General features: G+C 36.6%; 1 long non-coding RNA gene across 1 annotated transcript in view; it reads right to left on the bottom strand.

Annotated features, from left to right (window-relative positions):
* LOC118006022 overlaps positions 1-19,191 on the bottom strand; it is a 48,398-nt gene that overhangs the window by 10,491 nt on the left and 18,716 nt on the right. Inside the window, exon 2 of the long non-coding RNA XR_004677918.1 lies at positions 9,217-9,324. This is a non-coding gene — a long non-coding RNA (uncharacterized LOC118006022). The remainder of the gene's footprint in view (positions 1-9,216; positions 9,325-19,191) is intronic.

Here is a 19,191-nt window from a genome sequence, read left to right as displayed (position 1 = left end):
AACCACATGGATCAGATTAGAAGTCTGATACACTCTCAGAGTTACCCCCAAAACACAGTTAACCTTGAGCTAAAGCAATCTTGCTGAACCATTGATTGAGGTTCTTGGCACCATGCTTTTATACCTTCCCTTTGACCTTGCAGTTTTATGGAAACTGCCTCTGCCCTCAAACTCTATTCTAGGACACTCATATTAATAGGAATATGTATTTTTCTAGCAGTCTGGTTGCCACATTTAGCTGAAAAAAATTTTTTTAAAGATTTTATTTATTTATTTGACAGAGAGAGACACAGCGAGAGAGGGAACACAAGCAGGGGGAGTGGGGGAGGGAGAAGCAGGCTTCCCGCTGAGCAGGGAACCTGATGCGGGGATCCCAGGACCCTGGGATCATGACCTGAGCTGAAGGCAGAGGCTTAACGACTGAGCCACCCAGGTGCCCCCCACATTTAGCCGAAATTAATTAAATACATAAAAAATCCCAGGTAGTCAAAGGTGCCTAAAAATATGCTTCAAGATGATACTAAACATATGTACATACAATTCAATTTTCATCACAAACAGTGCCAAATAGAGCACATCTTTGTGGGAAATACTTCTTAGATGTTCTAACAGAAGAGTATGTTTTACATATAGAATTATGAACTTAACTCTATGTGGTGATGGGGACAACTCATTATGGAAATGATACAAGAGTTAGATATTAAAGAATAAGCGGGATTTTTTCCAGGAAAGAGGGGCAGTTTAGGCATAGGGATGTGCATGAGCAAAATGAGCAAATGTTCAGAGTAAAAACTTAAAAGTCAAAAAGATTCCATTAATTACATTGTATAAACTATGGCCTAAGAGTTGAGGAAAAAGGGTGACTAAAAAATGGTCCCCACCATTATCATCCAGTAGAAAAAGTGATTTAAATAACTCAATTACAAAAACTAAAAATGGTATGAGTGAGTAGTTATCTAACAAGGCTGAAAATATTGTGGGACTGTAGAGAAGGGGAGAATAGGGTAGTAATACAAGAAGTGTTCTCAGATAAGATGGAATCTGAGCTAGACCTTGAAAGATGAGTAAGAAGGTAAGAGGTCAAGCCAGGGGAAATTCCAAGGCATTTCTGGGAGATGAGAGTGGGAGAGTGAACTGAAGCATACAGAGAATGTTCCTAGACTGGTACAGATGCCATTGAGACAAGACAGTGGGGCTTTTTGGTTGTAAGTTGGGGATAGAGGGGGCAATGTTAGTGAAAACCTGAATGGTAGTTTGAAGTTGAGTGTCAGAATTGTCTGAGTCATGGATTGAGGACCTTTGTCACTGGGATGAGGAGAGAGTGTTATGATTTGATCTGTGTCTTGAGTTCAATAAAGCCAAACTTCCAGAGATTTGAGGGTCATCCATGATGAATGATATAGCAAAATGATTGTGTTTAATGTGAGGAGACATGGCTGAAGATAGAGGTTGGGAAAGCCTTTCATACAAAGAGAGGGAAGAAGTAGAGAAAAGGGAGAAGATTAAGAAGACTGCAGGAAGGAATATATTGCACACCAAATTTTCATTCTTTGAAAATATATTCAGACACATGGAGAGGGAAACTGGAGCACTTTGACCTGCTGGACTTCAGCAAAGACCTGACATATATGCTAAGTAATTCTTTGAAATGTTGGGATGATGTAGGACCTTTGCTCCCCTCTTTTTTATCCTCTCCTTCACCATGTCATCATCCAACCCAAGGTTCATTTTTTCTATCAATCTATGGTCTCACCCTCTACAAACTCCCCATACATAATTTCAGAACAAACCATAAGGGATAATTCTGTACAACAGCTGTTCAAGGATGTCCGAATGGCCTGTCCTTGTCAATATGAAGGGCAAGAAATGACTAGAATTATATTCTGAATAGTCCTAAAAGAAATTTCTTTTAGATCCACAAAAAGTATGATCTAAATCAATTCTTTAGGGTAATTTAATGCCAAGCTAATAATTTAGAACCCTATTGTGTGAAGTCTTTTCTAGACATTTGTCCATTTATTGACATATGCTTTTATTCTTCTTACTATTAATTATTGTATGACTTACCATTTTCATTCCCAACATTGGTAATTAATGCCCCCCTGACTGATCAGTGTTGTTTTATTATTACTAACTCTTATTACTATTTTTAAAAATAATTTCTGCTTCTGTTGAATTTCTCCGTTGCATGTTTGTGTCTATTTCATTAATTTCTGCTATTATATTATGATTTCTTCTACTTTCTTTTTTTAATTAATCTTTTTGAGTTGACATTTAGACATTAATTTTTCAACCTTTCTTCTTTCTTAATATATGTAATTGAGGGTATGTATTTTCTTCGAAGTGGGGCTTTAGCTGTTGCATTTCACAAGTTTTGATAGTTACAGTGTTACTACACTTTGAAAATACCATTCCTTTGGCTTCCAACCTTCATTGGCCATCAGTGCTATTTTTGCTAATTTGGATTACCTTAAAATGTTCTCTTTGTTTTGTTTTGAAGTTTCACTGTGATGGTCCTACGTGTTGTATTTTCTGTAATTATTGTGTTTGGAGTTCATAGTACTTTTGACTCTGCTTAGAGACATTTTTGTTAGGATTTAGAAAATTCTCTTTTCTTCCTTTCTAGGACTCCAATTACAGCTATGATAATTTCCTCACTCTACCATGTCTTAAATGTCTTTTATGTTATTTTCTGTCTCTGGATTTTGTTGTTGCTGTTCTTTTTTTAAAAGATTTTATTTATTTATTTGAGAGAGAGGATGGGGGAAGAGGAACAAGGAAACTCTGTGCTGAGAGCAGAGCCCAACATGGGGCTTGATCCCACGACCTGAGATCATGACCTAAGCCGAAATCAAGAGTCAGAGGCTTAACTGATTGAGCCACCCAGGCACCCCTCTTTTTTTGTTTTTTAAAACTTTTTTCTCTTCATGCTTTAGTCTGGATATAATTTTCTTTTTCTGATCTGTCTTCCAGTTCAGTAGTCCCCATCTCAGCTGTGTCAAATTAGATACTAACCTCCTCTATTGTGTTTTAATTGCAATTTTTGTATTTTTCACTTCTAGAATTTATAATTTATTATTTTTGGTTTTTAATTCTATGATGAAATTCTCTTATTGTATTGTATAATTTTTTGAATGTATTAATTATGGTTATTTTAAAGTTTGTGCTTGATAACTATTATATCTGGATTTTTTTGGAGTTTATTCCTCTTGTCTTTTTTTTTTCCCCCTTATTTTTGGGTCATATGATCTTGCAGGCAGTTAAGGTAGGAACAGGTCATTTTAATCCTATTAGATGAGTAGTCATGCCAAGGCCAATCTAATTCCAATTTACCACGACACCTAAAGGTGGTCCTCTGGGGTGCCCCAACTAACAGCCAGAGATCTTTTCTAGCACTCCTTGTTGGTAAGCCTAAAACTCCAATTTTTGCTACCCACTCTTTCCAGTCTATTCAGCCTCTCCATCTCTTAGCTTCTTGTGATCAGTATACAGTGAGAAAAATCATCCAGGACATTGGACTCATCTTTTTACCCCTCTGCACTTCCTTTTTTTTGCACTTCTTTCATCTTGGAAATAATTTTGAATTTTTTATCCTTATTGCCTTAATAGCTATCCAATTCCTAAATGCAAAAATTTATCTATCTATGTATCTATCATCTATCTATCATCTATCATCTATCTACCTAGAGAGAGATAGAAAGATATATTTGTGTGTATATGCATGTTGTGTGTTGTCCAGTTTTTCTTTTCTTTTTTTTTCGTGGAATGGTTCATCTACTGTAGCTCACCATTGCCAGACTATTAAAATGCCTGATATAAACTCCCAAATATTCAGCTTGTTCAATTAAAAAATTTTTTGCAAGAATAATTTGCAAGAGGTTCTGACATCCAATGCCGACGTTGAAATTCTGTCAGAGAAGTGGTTGCTAAAAAATCAAAAAAGGTAAGAGAGAAAAGAAGAAGACGAAGAATTTTGCGGGAGAAAGTGGAGGCAGAGAAAGGAAGAAGAAAAAGAGGAGATACCATGGCAGAGTTGAGACGACAGATCATTACATGTCTCCAGATAGGTTTCATTCTGAGGCTGCATTTGTTTGTTTTTCTTGTTTTGTTTTGTTTTATTTACATTACATATCTTTTTTGTCCCTGTCACTTCTTGTCACTTCAATGAACCCATCCAGGAAGTTCATGGCCAACCCAGTCACTGGATGCAACCCACTGTCTTTCATTTAGACTCTTGTTGGACTGTAAATCTAGGGCATATATTACCAGCACTTCTTGTACATACTCCAGCTGGAAATGGGAGTGAATGCTCTCCTTTTTCCCTCCTCCACCTCTGACCCTCCTTCAGGCCTTTCTTGGTGTTCCTGGCCATCTGCCTGGCATCCAGAGTTGCCTGCATTCTGACAAGACAGAGTGGCTCACCTAGCTTCAGAACAACATCAGAGGTGCCAACACAAAGTAGACCAGATACACTATCCAAAATACCCCTCCATGGTTATTCCAAACCAGGACTAAGCCAGGAATTGTTCCAAAAATATATCACTATATTTTGGCCTGAGTGTCACTTCCCCACTTGGCAAGCTAGGGCTAGAGAAATTGGAACAGAGATTTCCTGTTAGCCTGTCTTATATTCTCTCCTCTCAGATATACATCTTTTACTTGTCCCATCTCTAATAGGACACAGTTGCCTCAGCTTTTACAATTATTTATAGCATATCAGAAAGAAGCAGAAGCTCTACATTTTCTCTCTGACCTTCTCCAAAAGAATTTCAGCCAAACTGTTCCCTTCACACTAAACAAATGTTTTTGAGTGAATAAGTGATCAGCCAAATGAATATTTGCTGTATATTTGTACTTTCATATCATGGTTCACTAACTATGTGCATTTTCTCTTTTTCTTGGCTCAGTGCAATTGTACCCATCCTTTGGGGTCATCTCAAGTCTCAAATTTCAAAGGCTCTTCTTCCTATCCCAGTCTGCTGAAAATCAACTATTAAAGCAGTTACTTTTTTGTTAATCATCGTGGCTAATTAAAAAACTTCCTTTAATTAGGGCCAAATCATTTTATGTAAAGATACCTTGTCTCCAGAAATAGATGAGAAGCTCCTTTGGAGTAGGAAAAACATCCTCCCCTTATAAAACCTATGTTGGCCTCATGCCTATAATTTACAAAGGATTATCATCTATTTAATATTGTCTTTCATATCCTCAAAACCAGAGTAGGGCAGAATAGTGGCCTTATTTCGATTTTCAAAATGATGAAATTGAAGTACAAGGAGAATAAGTGATTTCGTCAAGGTCATATCCTTGATAAATGAAGCCAGGATACAACTAAATATTTTTACTTCAAAGCCAGTGACCCTTCTACCGTAGCATACTCTTTTCCACTTTTTAAAACCCCCTTCAGCATCCAACAAAGTCTTTCATGAGTTATAAGGGCTCAACAAAGAATGAGTGGATAAATGAATAGATGTATATTTTTTTCAACTCACCATTCATACATCTATTTAGAAATATACCTAGTTGATATTTGCTTCAGAGTAAAAGAAGATTTCTTCTGAGAGGATGTATTACATATATAAAGACATGAGCATTAATTGTTGAATTCATATATATAAACATATGAGCATTAATCATTGTAAGAAATAACCAGCAACGACTAAAATCTCAGTGCAAAAGATAGAGTCCATGGTGTTGTCAATATTTCTAAGTTTTGAGTCAGACTGTTCACAGACTTGGTAAATGGGTTCATTTACAAACAGACCACCTTCTGATCTCGTGCCTTAACTTTTATTTTATTTGGATACTCTAATAGGCCCTGCCTTGTGCATGTCGACATCCAGAACACATCCAGATAACACAGTCAAACCGATGGCTTGATCATCCTCCCTGACCCAGCTCTCTTAGAGATGCTCTGAGGCATTTTGAGTAAGTTCATACTGCATGAAAAGAAAAAAAGTTGTTTTTGCAGCCTGAGACCAGATCTTCCAGGAACTGGAGAAGCCAGTTCCTGGAAGGTTTTGAAAATGTTAGACCATCTGTACATTGCCTTTCTGACATGTTGGTAGAGATTGCAAAGTATTATCACCACCACTAATTTACTTTTCTGACAAAGAAAGGGTGTGCTTAAAAACGTGGAAAAAAGAGAAAGAAATCCTAATGATAGGTTCTTGAACGTTATCAGCATTACTGCAAATTAGCTTTTGTGCTAGAACAGCCTGTTTGGTGCCAGGAACAATTCTAAAGCTTTACAATACAAAATGGTGAGGTTTTAAGACAATGTCGTCTAGACAGAACTCGTGCGACAATACAATCAAATCATTACTGTAAAGTTAAAAAAAATAAAAGATGCAAAATTACTTTTAATTATTTCTTGGTGCCAGATCCCACCCCTCTAAATGAAGCGATTTTTCACTGTTATTTCTTCTGTCCCAGAAGATTTTTTCAAGTAACTACCCTGGCCACAGGCAGTGATTTAAAATACTAGGGTTGAAGCTACAGTTTTTACTTGTGCCCAAATTCAGATTGACCATCAGCTCTTCAGCTCAGCTTTACCATTGCCAGTTGTTCAATATACCTGTGTTGGGGAATTTAGACCTGCAACCCTGCCAAGACCAGGGCCAATTGTTTCATAAGTTGGCAGGCTGGAGCTCTGCCGCAAGTCAGGACAGTGTCCTAGCAACCAAGTGACTCACCTCTTAAATTATCTCATTATTCTCTTACCCTAAATTGGGAGAAAGCTCATAATTTCCTTCCAATATATTTTCCTGCCACAGTGTAGTTTCTCTTTTAATTATATGCAGGAAAAGAGGTTTTCATTGTGGTGGTGGCTTTCTTTTCCATACCATTTAGGGCCTTTTAAAATAGAATACATTCCTCAATGAGTATATATGTATAAATATATCCAAATACACACACACACACACACATACACATATAAATTAAAACTTCATCTGTTGCTTCCTTTAATCTCTATTTTTTAAAAAATATACATTTTTTTTTGTTAGTTTAGGACCGGTTCCAACTTCCAATCCCCAATTTAGATTACATGCTCTGAAACTAACTCCAAACATTTACTGAGTTTGAAGGTCACAGTGCTATTGATTGATTTCTACTTATAATGTATGTTGTCCTAACATGAGTTGTGCTTTTTTCTATAACTTTGGGCTAAGTCCAAAAATGCAAGGATCAAAGCATCTGGACTTGTTGCTTTCATGTTTGGCATATAAAGGGGCTGGCAGTCACCAATGTGGTCTTGGCTGGGCCCTACTTGTTTTCATTCTCTGATGTGAAACAGTTGGGAATCACAGACCCTCCAACAACTAGAGTGGACTCAATAAAAATTGGCTTAATAATCTGCCAAGCATTTGGAAGTGCCAGTCTCCACAGTTTTTCAGCAGTTATTGGCCATGACATGTTTCTTTCTTTCTTTCTTTTTTTTTTTAAGGAAAGAATTTGCTATGAAATTAGTTTTGAGATCAACATTTGAAATAGGTAAACTATTCATCTCAGTAAACTGACTTTATCATCTTTGATCTCATATAGTTCATTATTTCACATGTTCTATTTTTCTGATGTGATGATTTCTTTTATCTGTTTGTTTGTCTGTTTCTCATGAAAATCAAACACGGAATACAACAAATAATGGAGAGGCTTAAACATTTGACCATTCTATTGAAAGTCCACTAATTTCAGAAAGTTATCTAGTCATCTTAAACTTTTCAGTTCCTTAGATGTAAGACATCCCCTATTAAATAATTGAAGTTTGATTCCAGTAAAAAAAAATACTGAACATATTTATAAAGCACTATGAAATGTGAACATTTATTTTGATTAGGGTGTGGAATTTTCCAAATGGATTTTTTTTTCCACTAAACTCCAAGGCAATGCTATTCTTTGCATTGAATTTTATTGCTATGAATATATTTAAAAAGGTGGAATTGTTAGCTAAGGCTTATAAATATTTTCATTATTTACGAATTTCATTGGTTTTCAAGATAAACTCATCACCACTTTTACCTTTCTTTACTGCCTTGTTTTCCACCAAAAAAATAGTTGTAGTTAACATACATTTGCTATGGATTGTTAAGCTCTTCCAAAAGAAGGCTGTGTCAGGGTAAATTTACTAGCATTCGGGATGGGGAGGGGGGAAGAGAGCAAAATTGGGAGAGAATATTAATATTTTTGTAATTAAATTAGAGTCTTAATTTGAATTTGAACTTCTACTCAAGCCACTGCAATTGGAAAAAAAGGAAACAATAATAAACTTAACAATTGGAAAGGAAAAATATTATCATTATTTGTTAATCATATGTTTATTTAAAAAATTTAAGAACATGGGGGCACCTAGGTGGCCCATTCAGTTAAGCATCTGCCTTTGACTCAGGTCAAGATCCTGGGGTCTTGGGATAGAGCCCCCCATCAGGCTCCCTGCTTCTTGCTCTCCCTCTACCTCTCCCCCTGCTTGTGCTCTCTGTCTTTCTCTCTCTCTGCCAAATAAATAAATAAAAATCTTTTAAAAAATTTAGGAAAATGAATGAAACAGCTTCACAAGCAATAAATGCATTTGTTAAGCTTGTTGAGGAAATGTTACTATTCTGAAATCATGCTAGACAGCTGCAGTGGCATGGTGAAAGAGAAAATGGACACTCCATTTACAATACCAACAATAGCAACCCAAAGTGACATATAGAAGAATAAATTAACAGGAGATGCATAAGATCTGTAAGAAAAAAATCATAAGATGCTACTGAGGAAACAAAATGAGATTTAAATAAGTGGAAATGTGTGTAATGCTTTCGAAGAGGGAGATACAGTATCTTGAATATTGTTCCTTAATTAATTTGTAACTTTCATGTTAAATTCATAAGAAAAGAATAATTTTTGGAAGCAGCCAAGCTGTTTCTAAAGTTCATGTGGAAAGATAAACAAGCAAGAGGAGGAGGAACCATTCAGAAAAATGAAAATAACGAGAGACCACGCCCAATGTTAAACCACATTATAATGCTGTAATAATTAAAACAGTGTGATGCTGGCGCATGACTAGACAGATTGATTAATGGAACAGACCTAAAAGGCCAAAAATAGACTCAGATATGGATATGCATTTGGTATACAAAGGTGGCATTACAAATTAGTAAGGAGAAAGGGTTTATCCAATAACTATGTTGGAACAATTGGGTAAACACCTAGGAGAAAGTAAAGTTGAATCCCTACCTCACATGCTACATCAAAATGAATTCCAAAATGGTTCAAACACTTAAGTCCATAGGAAAATGTTTTTATAATCCGAGTGGAGAAGGCCTTTTCAAGTCAGATGTGAATCTAGAAGCCATTAAAAAAAGAAAAAGACAAATTCAGCTGCATAAATGGAAAAGAATTCTGCATAGATTAAATAAAAAATTAAGAGGTAAAATACAGATTAAAAGCTAAGAATTTATAAATTATATAAAAATAAAGGAATTGTGGGGCACCTGGGTGGCTCAGCAGTTAAGCATGGGACTCTTGATTTTGGCTCAGATCATGGTCTCAAGGTGGTGAGATCAAGCCTGGAGAACTCCTTGTTGGGGGACGGGGGGTCCACACTCAGAAGGGAGTCTGCTTCTCTCCTTCTCCCTCTGCCCCTCCATGAGCTCGCATACTCTCTTTCTCAAATAAATAAATAATTAAATCTTTAAAAATAAATAAAGAAATTGTTTTTCTCACATGTGAGTATTCTTTTGAATAATTAGGTAAAAATGAATGCAATGAAAGTGGGGCAAATTAAGTCAGAGGCTGTGGATAAGGGGAAATAAATTACTATTTAACAAATAAAAAGATTTCCAACCTTATTTACAATGACAGAAATTTAAATTAAAACTATATAGGATCTGCCTTTTACCTTTCAGTTTGGAAACAAAATCTCAAAGCTTGCTCTATCACATTAGTAAGAATGTAGAGAAACCTGCTTTTTCTTTTCTCTTTCTTTTTTTTTTTAAAAGATTTTATTTATTTGACAGAGAGAGACACAGTGAGAGAGGGATCACAAGCAGAGGGTGGGAGAGGGAGAAGCAGGCTTCCCACGGAACAGGGAGCCCGATGCGGGGCTCGATCCCAGGACCCTGGGACCATGACCTGAGCCGAAGGCAGACCTTAACGACTGAGCCACCCAGGCGCCCCTGAAACCTGCTTTTTCATGAACTGATGTCAATAAACTGGAACAATTCTTATGGCAAGCAATTTGACAATACCCGAACTTATTAAATGTGTGCAGCCCTTTGAACAAGCAATTCTGCTTCCAAGAATTTATTGCACAAATCTACATGTTCATGCACAGAATGACATTACCTTGCTAGTTACTGCAGAAGTGCCTTTCATGGGAACATTAAAACAACCTAACTGGACTTTAGTGGGAGGCAAGACATAAATTATACCATATCCACAAAGTAGAATATTATACTGCTGTTAAAAGGATGCAGTACAAATTAGGTATTTTATTTTTCTCACACAAAAGCCATCTGGTGCTACCACACTGATATCATTTATGCTTGCAAACATCCAGGCTTTCTTTCATTAATTTTCACTGTGTGTGGGACCGCATGGGTGGCTCAGATGGTCAGGCATCTGCCTTCGGCTCAGGTCATGTCTCCAGGTCCTGGGATCGAGCCCCACATCAGGCTCCTGGCTGGCTCAGTGGGGAGCCTTCTTCTCCCTCTCCCTATGCCTCTCCCCCTGCTTGTGTGCTCTCTCTCTCAAATAAATAAATAAAATCTTTAAAAAAAAATTTCACTGTGTGGCTTACCACTTACTTATTGTGGATGGTTGTCCCCTTTCTTACATCTTAGTGATATTTCAGGCAGAGAGAAGTGGAACTATACATTCAACACCCTTCCAAAGAACATTCCCCGAAGACCTATCAGCATCTGCCCTCCTTTCATTGGCCAGAACTCTATTAAATAGCCACTCAAATCACAAGACATCTTGGAAATATTGTGTTTTAGCTGGGCACATATTTACCCAGAACAGAATGAGCTTCCATTATAAGGAAAGAGAGACTGTTGGAGATTGGGTAGGAAAAGTGTGTGTGTGTGTGTGTGTGTGTGCGCGTGTCCAGACAAGCATGCACACACATTTGTGCACACATATATGTATGAGGAGGAATAAGAAACAGGGGTTTTAGCTTCCTCTTAGGAGGAAAATATAAAATTCTAGGTAAGAGTAAAGATTTCCTTTTTACTGTATGATCTTTCATAACTTTTGAATTTTGTACTTCAGATATATTATTTATTACAAATATTTTAATGAAAAATGGTGCTTCTTTTTAAAGTGCTTTTCAATAAAATTCTTCAAAATTTCAAATTCACATAATTTCTTAATCACGTGCTTTCAATATTAAAAGTGTAGTACTACCATACAATTTGTGCTGTTAAAGAAATCTATTAACCCCTTCATGGACAGAAGGATTTGGGCTAAAACTTTGGTTTTGTGGGTAGTATGGCTCAGAGGAAATTAGTGGCAATTTCTCTAAGCTTCTGTTTTCTCATGTACACCATGGGATAAGGTTATTTTTGGCACATTAAACTAGATAATGTATGTAAATGCATTTAGCATAGTACCAGGTAGGGTAGGTGTTTCATAAATGGTGTCTGCTATTTCTATTATTATTATGATAATCACCGTTCCTGACAACATTCATATGAGGTTGTGTATTTTCTCTCTAAATAGCATTAAAAGGAATGATGATATAAAGATTAGCCAGATTAGAAATAGTTTATGTCTTAACCACAATCTGAGAGCATCATAGTTTCTGTGAGTTTTATATCATGTGATATAAAAGCAGTTAAGTCACTAGGCTTCTGTAAAACAGATATATCCTCTATGTTGAGTACTATTAATGTTAGGTTCTGGACACTGCAATTGAACAATCAGTCTTAAACACATTTCTGCCAGATTAAAAGGAACTTGAAATTTCTGATTCAACTACAAATACGTAACACTCTAAATTTGATTGGCAATTTGTTGCAAAACTGACTTCCAAAAAGTCAGGATGCCTCAAAATATAGAATTTGGTAGGCCCAAATTCTAAATACCATTATTGGAATATGTCCCACAACTCAAATGCAAAAGATTGTGATTGAAAAAAAAAAACCCTTCAGATTGTTAATAATTTTATAAAGAGGGGTGCCTGAGTGGCTCAGTTAAGCATCTGCCTTTGGCTCAGGTCCTGATTTCAGGGTCCTGGGATCGAGTCCCACATCGGGCTCCCTGCTCGGTGGGTAGCCTGCTTCTCCCTCTCCCTCTGCAGCTCCCCCTGCTTGTGCTTTCTCACTCTCTTTGTCAAATATATAAATAAAATCTTAAAAAAAATAATTTTATAAATAAAGACTAAAGCCATTTATTAAGCAGTTGGCTTTCTTTTGTGATCTATTTTCCACAAAAGAAACAAAGATTTTCTATAACCTGAAAAAACATTTTTACCTATAAATGTAAGAGAAGAAAATCAGCTGGACAAGTAGGTACCGGGTGACCAGTGAAGCTCAAACCCTTTTGTCATCTCAACTGCACACTACATGCATCAAATCTGTTCCTTTTAGGGAGTGGGAAGGAAGATGAAACATTCCATGTTCTGGTTCTTAAAGGTTGCCTGCAAATAGTGGAAACTTTTAACGTTAAACTTTTGAAAACCAGGGGTCTGTTCTACTGTTATAGTGTGCCTAGTTCAATATTTAACATAGTTGACTATTTCAGGATCTTACTGTTTTTCTTTTTTAATTAAATATATATTGAGCTTGTAGAGTGTCTAATATTGATTTAGTTCTGCAAGTATATGAGGTTTCAGAAATCTTTGCAAATCAACAATATATTCAAAATTCCCACTTTCTTCAGAAATTGGAAATAGCATTTCTAATATATAAGCAAGGCAACTGAAAGAAAGAAATTTGATTTACCCCAAGGCTCTTGAAATGCTAGAGTAACAGCCTTAAAAAGTAACCAAATTTTAGTCGGTTGTTTAGAAAGGTTGTCTTTAACTCTTGGCCCAAATATGCAAGTCTTGCAGTTTTCCAAACCATTAACTGTAACAGCAACACAGATACATGGGGAGGAATGTTGAAACCACAAGGGGTTGAGTATGTTTCTTTGTGTTCCCTTATCCCTGTCCTTCACTAGGTTGGCTATGTCTTATACATTTCCGTCTTTAAGATGTTCAGCTTCCCCCTTCCCCATTCCAATGCTGCTGGGGAGGGTTCTGAAGAGGGAAGGGATTGTAGTAAGGCCCATAAGAAGGAAGCAGCTAAATAACAATCATTGTAAGCCTTACGTATTTGTGTACTAATATTGCTGTTTCTATAGTAAACATTGTGGCATTCATTTCAGATTCTTTTCGTAGGTAAAAATTTTAGGGTGGGAAGCATTTCTTTCATCATTCCTTCAAAGCACCAGCAAACTTTTCAGTTTTCACAATTTGCACATATAATCCTTAAAACGAAAAGAGGTACCTCAGTGAGGGAGCATATGTGAGAAATAGGGAGGGGGCTGCGGAGGGAGAAGGGAAGAAAACAATGTTAAGTTATACAATTCTTGTATCCTTAAAGACAGCTTGGAGACATGGAAACCATATGTGAATTTTTAGCTAATAAAATAAAATGCCAAAATGTGGTGGCTAAAGCTATTGCACCCAAAATGTAATTGGACATATGCTCATTTACTTGCTTATAATCAAAACATTAAAAAAACTGTTTTGAACTCAGGCGAGGTGTAAGTATTGGACTAACTTAATTTATGCAATTATCTCACATGGAAAGAATGCATTCGTGCCATGGTGTTATTATTCCATTAAGAAAAGTAAACAATGTATAAGCTGGAATAGATAATACTTAAGCAAAACCAAAAAGTTCCTATTGCCCATGTTGAAAAGAGGAAAAGAACTTATTAATTTCACACAGAAATTATTTTCCAATGAACATGTTATTTGGCTCACGTGCTTGCTGTAGATTTATCTAAAAAATCACAGCAATGTGATTTTTATTCACGCAAATGAATGTCAGTCTGTTTAGGTAATCAATGCAAATTTCATTTCGTTAGTCAAAAATAACAGCTTTTACAAGTCTGGTGAAATTGCCAGAATGTCAGGCTTTGGTTGCTAAACTCAGTTTATGTACTGCATGGATCTAAATTTCTCGTGTGAACTCATTCAAGAATACCAAAATAGAATTGGGTTTTGCTTACCCAAAGGCCCTTTTTAGTCAGTCAATTTATTACTCTTTATTTACTTATTTGTTTGTTGGTTGATTAGTTAGTTGGTTTATTAAGCACTTACAAAAAAACACAATTATTAAAAAAAATATGATCCTGAAATAGGTTATATACACAGGCATTAATTAAGGATTAAATAGGGTAGAAAAAGCAAAATAAAAATCAGATTTAAAAAAATTTAAATAACTACGAGGGATGATAAGGAATTTGACTTAAGAATAAAGAACTGTTGACATGGTTTTATTAACTCAGAAAACATTTAAGTAGGAACTTTAGAGGAGACCAGATGACAGGATTAAATGGAAAAAAATTAAAACTCAAATTTCCTTCCTCAAAACAAGGTAACATGAGAAACTAAACAAACACATATGAAACATGTACAGATGTTTGTAAAGCAACTTTTCAACTCATGTAAAAACAGAACCCAAGCTGAGTAGCAATGTCAGGACTTGAGAGTACCCCGTGCTCACACACTTCTGTGATGTCATGTCATCAATATCTACATACACGCTTGTCCAAGAATTCACAAACCATCTCTCTGTATATAATCAATAACTCCTTGAAGACTTAGTCTATATTTATGATACAAAGAATTACCACAGGGCGAAGTTTGTCAGCAGAAATATTTTTGGAGATGGTCAATTGGAAGGTAGATTGATGAGAGGTCAGTGGTGAGGACATGTCCCGGGTGTGTGAGTGTAGAAGAACAATTGCAAGACTGGGGATCTAGAAAGAGGAACAGCGGGAAGCTAGAGGAAGATGTGCATGTTAGAAGATATTGTTGAAAATCAAAGAACATTTTAAGGTGTTCAAAAGAAAAAAAATGAAATTGTCTTGAATTGAAATCTGAAAATAAAGCTAGTTGATTCAATCCTTTAAATTCCATATTGAAGCTTTCAAATAAATTTTTCTTTACACAACTGGCTGGACATAAGGAGTAAGCAGCATGGGGTTTATAGAAAGATGACATGTAGACGAGCTTATAGTTAATTGTACAGTTTGACATTCACAATGGACTGCGCGGGGACTTTGTGTGAAATGATGAAGGCATGTATTGGTTTGTGTCAAGTGTAATGGAAGAAAGGACCCTGTCTCCTACTGTGTAGCCATTGAATTAGAATTGTGTCCTCGTGGCATCTAGAGCACAGAAACTCAACTGCTGAAACGTCAACTGTTGGATTGGAAAAATAGGAATCAAAATACATTAAGAAAAAAGAATCATAAGATCATATCAATTTATAGCAAAGCTAAAGATAACAGAATAAGATTAAAAATGAAAAATAAGTTTGTTTAATTTTCCCTTTCTATAAAAGAAAATCATGTCTTTAGGAACAGAGGGGGAAAAGACCCCTATTCAATGTTGGAACCAACTCTAGAGCATTGGTGGTCAACTCTGAATTTATACTGAAGGGGGAGTAGATCTTCCTAAATCAGTGACCGGTGACCAGTGTGCCAACTTTAAAGCTCCAACAAGAAATTTTCAAACTGAGTCAATGTTTTTCTTAAAGATCTTATTTATGTATTTGACAGAGAGAGACATAGTGAGAGAGGGAACACAAGCAGGGGGAGTGGGAGAGGGAGAAGCAGGCTTCCTGCAGGGAGCCCAATGTGGGGCTCGATCCCAGGACCCTGGGATCATGACCTGAGCCGAAGGCAGACGCTTAACGACTGAGCCACCCAGGTGCCCCTGAGTCAATGTTTTTAAGCCAAGTTTACTGATTGTTGTTCAAACTGCTAAAAACAAACCTTGAATATAAATGACATATATTGAAATATGTAAATAATATATACATATAGATCGCATTCTCCCATTTATTAAATGTTAATTATATGCCAGGCAATATGTCAAGTGACCTAATTATATCCTAGTAGTTAAGAATATGGACTTTCAGGTCAAATGGCCTATGTGAAAATTCTAACTTTGTCATCACTAACTTTGTTACCTATAGCCAGGTGTCTTTTCTCTTAGTTCCCTCATCTTTATAATCTAAATAATAATATTTGCTTCATACCTCAAAGGATTTTTGTAAAAATTAATTGGAATATTACAATCAAAATGCTTAGAATAGTGGCCAACATATAATAAGCACTCAATAAGCACTACATGCTAATCCTCACAATGCTACAAAGACATGAAAATTGAAGCTCATCACTTTTAAGAATTTCGTGCAAGTTCATCCACCTAGTTAGTAGTCAGGCTGCAATTTTAACCCACGTATGTCTGGCTAGCCTGTCTTCCCAGTGCTTTACTCTTTCATATTCACAAGCTGGACCTCTGCCTTCCCCTGCAATTGGCCCACCAGGTGTTGGTACACAGCAATGGGTCAGCCTCCCAGGGCTCCATTTCCCTCCTGCACAAAGACTGTCAAACATTCCTTACTCTCCCCTGACCTCTGCAGAATTCAGTGAACCTAATCCACAGATCCAAAAACTTAACTCATTAAAAAAGAGAGAGAGAGAGAGAGAAAAAAAAAAGTTCAAATTTCTTTAGAAAAACCAGAATCGTTCTTCAGTTTGTTTGTTTGCTTAGGATCATGTAACCTTCCAAGGAAAACAGTTCAGATTTTGGAGAGATGTTGATTTTTGGTGTTAAAAAAAAATGACATGATAACGGGACAGAGCTGGCTCCAGAGAGGGCAACAGCATATAAAATCATGAGACACTTCAACCATCCTGTTAAAGTTAGAAAAATCCATTACCAAGTTGTAGAAGGAAAACAACTTGCGGAAATATCATCGAGGGCCGACCGTTTCCAATCACTGGTACTCCATTCATTATATGCTTGAGTGGTTCCAGGAACAACAGAAGACCGTGCACTGTTACAATGCCAAGGACAAGAAAGGCAACTCAGCCTGTCGGGCTGACTTCCCCTCACAGCAATCCGAACATTTCAGGCTTCGCTTCCCTTGCCCAGATGAGTTAGTCACTAGGGAAGTGAAGCCATGGCCAAGGACTCCTTTCTCAGAGAAGACTCACTGCTCTCTCATGAACCATCGCCTGCTTTCACATTCTTCAGGCCTAGCACACACAAACTCTATTTGGAAGGGACAAGAATGACATGACAATCCATCTGCATTCTACCTTTCCTTGGTTCTTTATTTTAAGAGCTTCCATCAGAGGACCACTATCTTTATACAGTATCACTAATTCTTAAACTATCCCTACAAAACTGTTGTGCTGTTTAGACAAGGAAACAGATGCTCATGATATTAAGTTTAAAAGAGCATGTACTAGCAAGCGATAGAAATGGGGCTTGTCCCCAAGCCTGCTGAGTTCTAAAACCCATGATCTTTCCACACAGCAGTTTAGCATGCTTTGGTGGGATGAAAAAGGCAGAATCCATAGTAGGGTGTAGGGAAAAAAGTAGAAGTTTTGTTTGAGCAAATCCAAAATTGATGCCATTGAAAAAGTGGAAAATTTCAATGAGGAGAGTGTCTGGATAAGACGGAAAAAAAAAGTTTGTCTAGTAAATATTTTATCATAAAAGAATGGGTGGGGCAAGGGAAGATAGCATTTCAGCTTGCCTGGGGGTCCTATTTATTAGCTTTAAGCAGACATATGGTTAATGGCCAAAATGAATAAAATATGCAGACATAATGAAGCATTATTTATAAATTTCCATTTGACATGCTGATTCATTTGTATTTAATTTAAACTTTTAGACTGAAATAGTAATTTTTGCTGAGCTTAAGCACACACATCCCAAACTTACTTCGTAAATTTAGTAATACGTTTATGAGTTAAATCTTTCTAATGAGACCTTAAACTTGATGGAGAATCTTCAAATATTAAGTCTGGGTATTGTTTTGAAGTGAAGATCCTGATATTAAGACAGTTTTAAGTCTAATATTAAAACCACACATCCAAAAATAAGGGAGCTAGTTGCTTAATCTTGAGATGGCATTATTGGATTCACATATTTAGCACTGATTGCTTAAATATGTTAGAGACTTTTGTAAAAAGAATTGACAACTGCAGTTTATCACACAGGGATACCTTAAAAGCTCTCCCCCTACAGTATAGCCCAGAGCTTTTATTAGATGCTTATGTTCTTTGTGTTTTTTTTTTTTCAGAGAGAGAGGTGGGGAAGGGGCAGAAGGAGAGGGAGAGAGAGAATCTTAAGCAGGCTCCGTACCCAGCATGGAGCTCGACAAGGGGCTTGATCTCACAACCCTGAGATCATGACCTGAGCTGAAATCGAGTCAGCCGCTTAACCAACCAAGCCACCCAGGCGCCCCTAGATGCCTACGTTCTTATCACCGGTTCTGGATTGAACCATGGTGAATTTGTCCCTTAGCCTTTTTGTTCTCTAAAAAAATTGTAACTTAGAATAATAAAATTGGCTTTATCGATTCACTTTCTATTTTCCACTCTTTTTAGGGTTTTATCCTAATATCTCCAGCTCAAGAAAGATTAAATTTATGCAGGGCTTGAGTTAGGGAACAGCTGGTATTGAAAATGTTTCTCTTCTTTAAGCTCTCTCCCTTCCTTATCCAAACAGAGAAAAGACAGATCTGTTTTTTCCTACTCAAAAGGAGTGGAGTGAAATCCAAGTCCTCCAAAAAAGAGACGGAATGCTGTTCTACCTCACTACTCACTCCTACTTCAAACTTTAACTTTTGGACTCACATCATTTTTAGAATGTTAAACCATTTTTCAAAGACATTAGACTCCCAAGAGGTAGGTGAGGATTAGTTCCAGTTTAAGCAAAATTTAAACACACAAATTTTAAAAAAATAAAGCAAAACAAACAAGCTGGATACTTCTTTTCTCTTCCTTTTTAGACCATGAAGTTACAACATTGAAAACAACCCAGAATGTTTGCAGCATCACAATCTGCACTCCTTCGACCCTCCAATCTTCCAAAAGGAGGTTTGGGAAGACATGAGCTGTTGAGAAGTTGCCAGTTAAGAAGTCAGTTTGGAAGCCACTTTAAACCAAAGTTGCATAATCAGAACT

The sequence above is a fragment of the Mirounga leonina genome, unplaced genomic scaffold (assembly GCF_011800145.1).
Source record: "Mirounga leonina isolate KUSES-001 unplaced genomic scaffold, KU_Mleo_1.0 Mir_115, whole genome shotgun sequence".
In the NCBI taxonomy this organism is placed as follows: Eukaryota; Metazoa; Chordata; class Mammalia; order Carnivora; family Phocidae; genus Mirounga; species Mirounga leonina.
The sequence above is the reverse complement of the archived record's forward strand: the minus strand, read 5'-3'. Positions and strand labels throughout refer to the sequence as shown.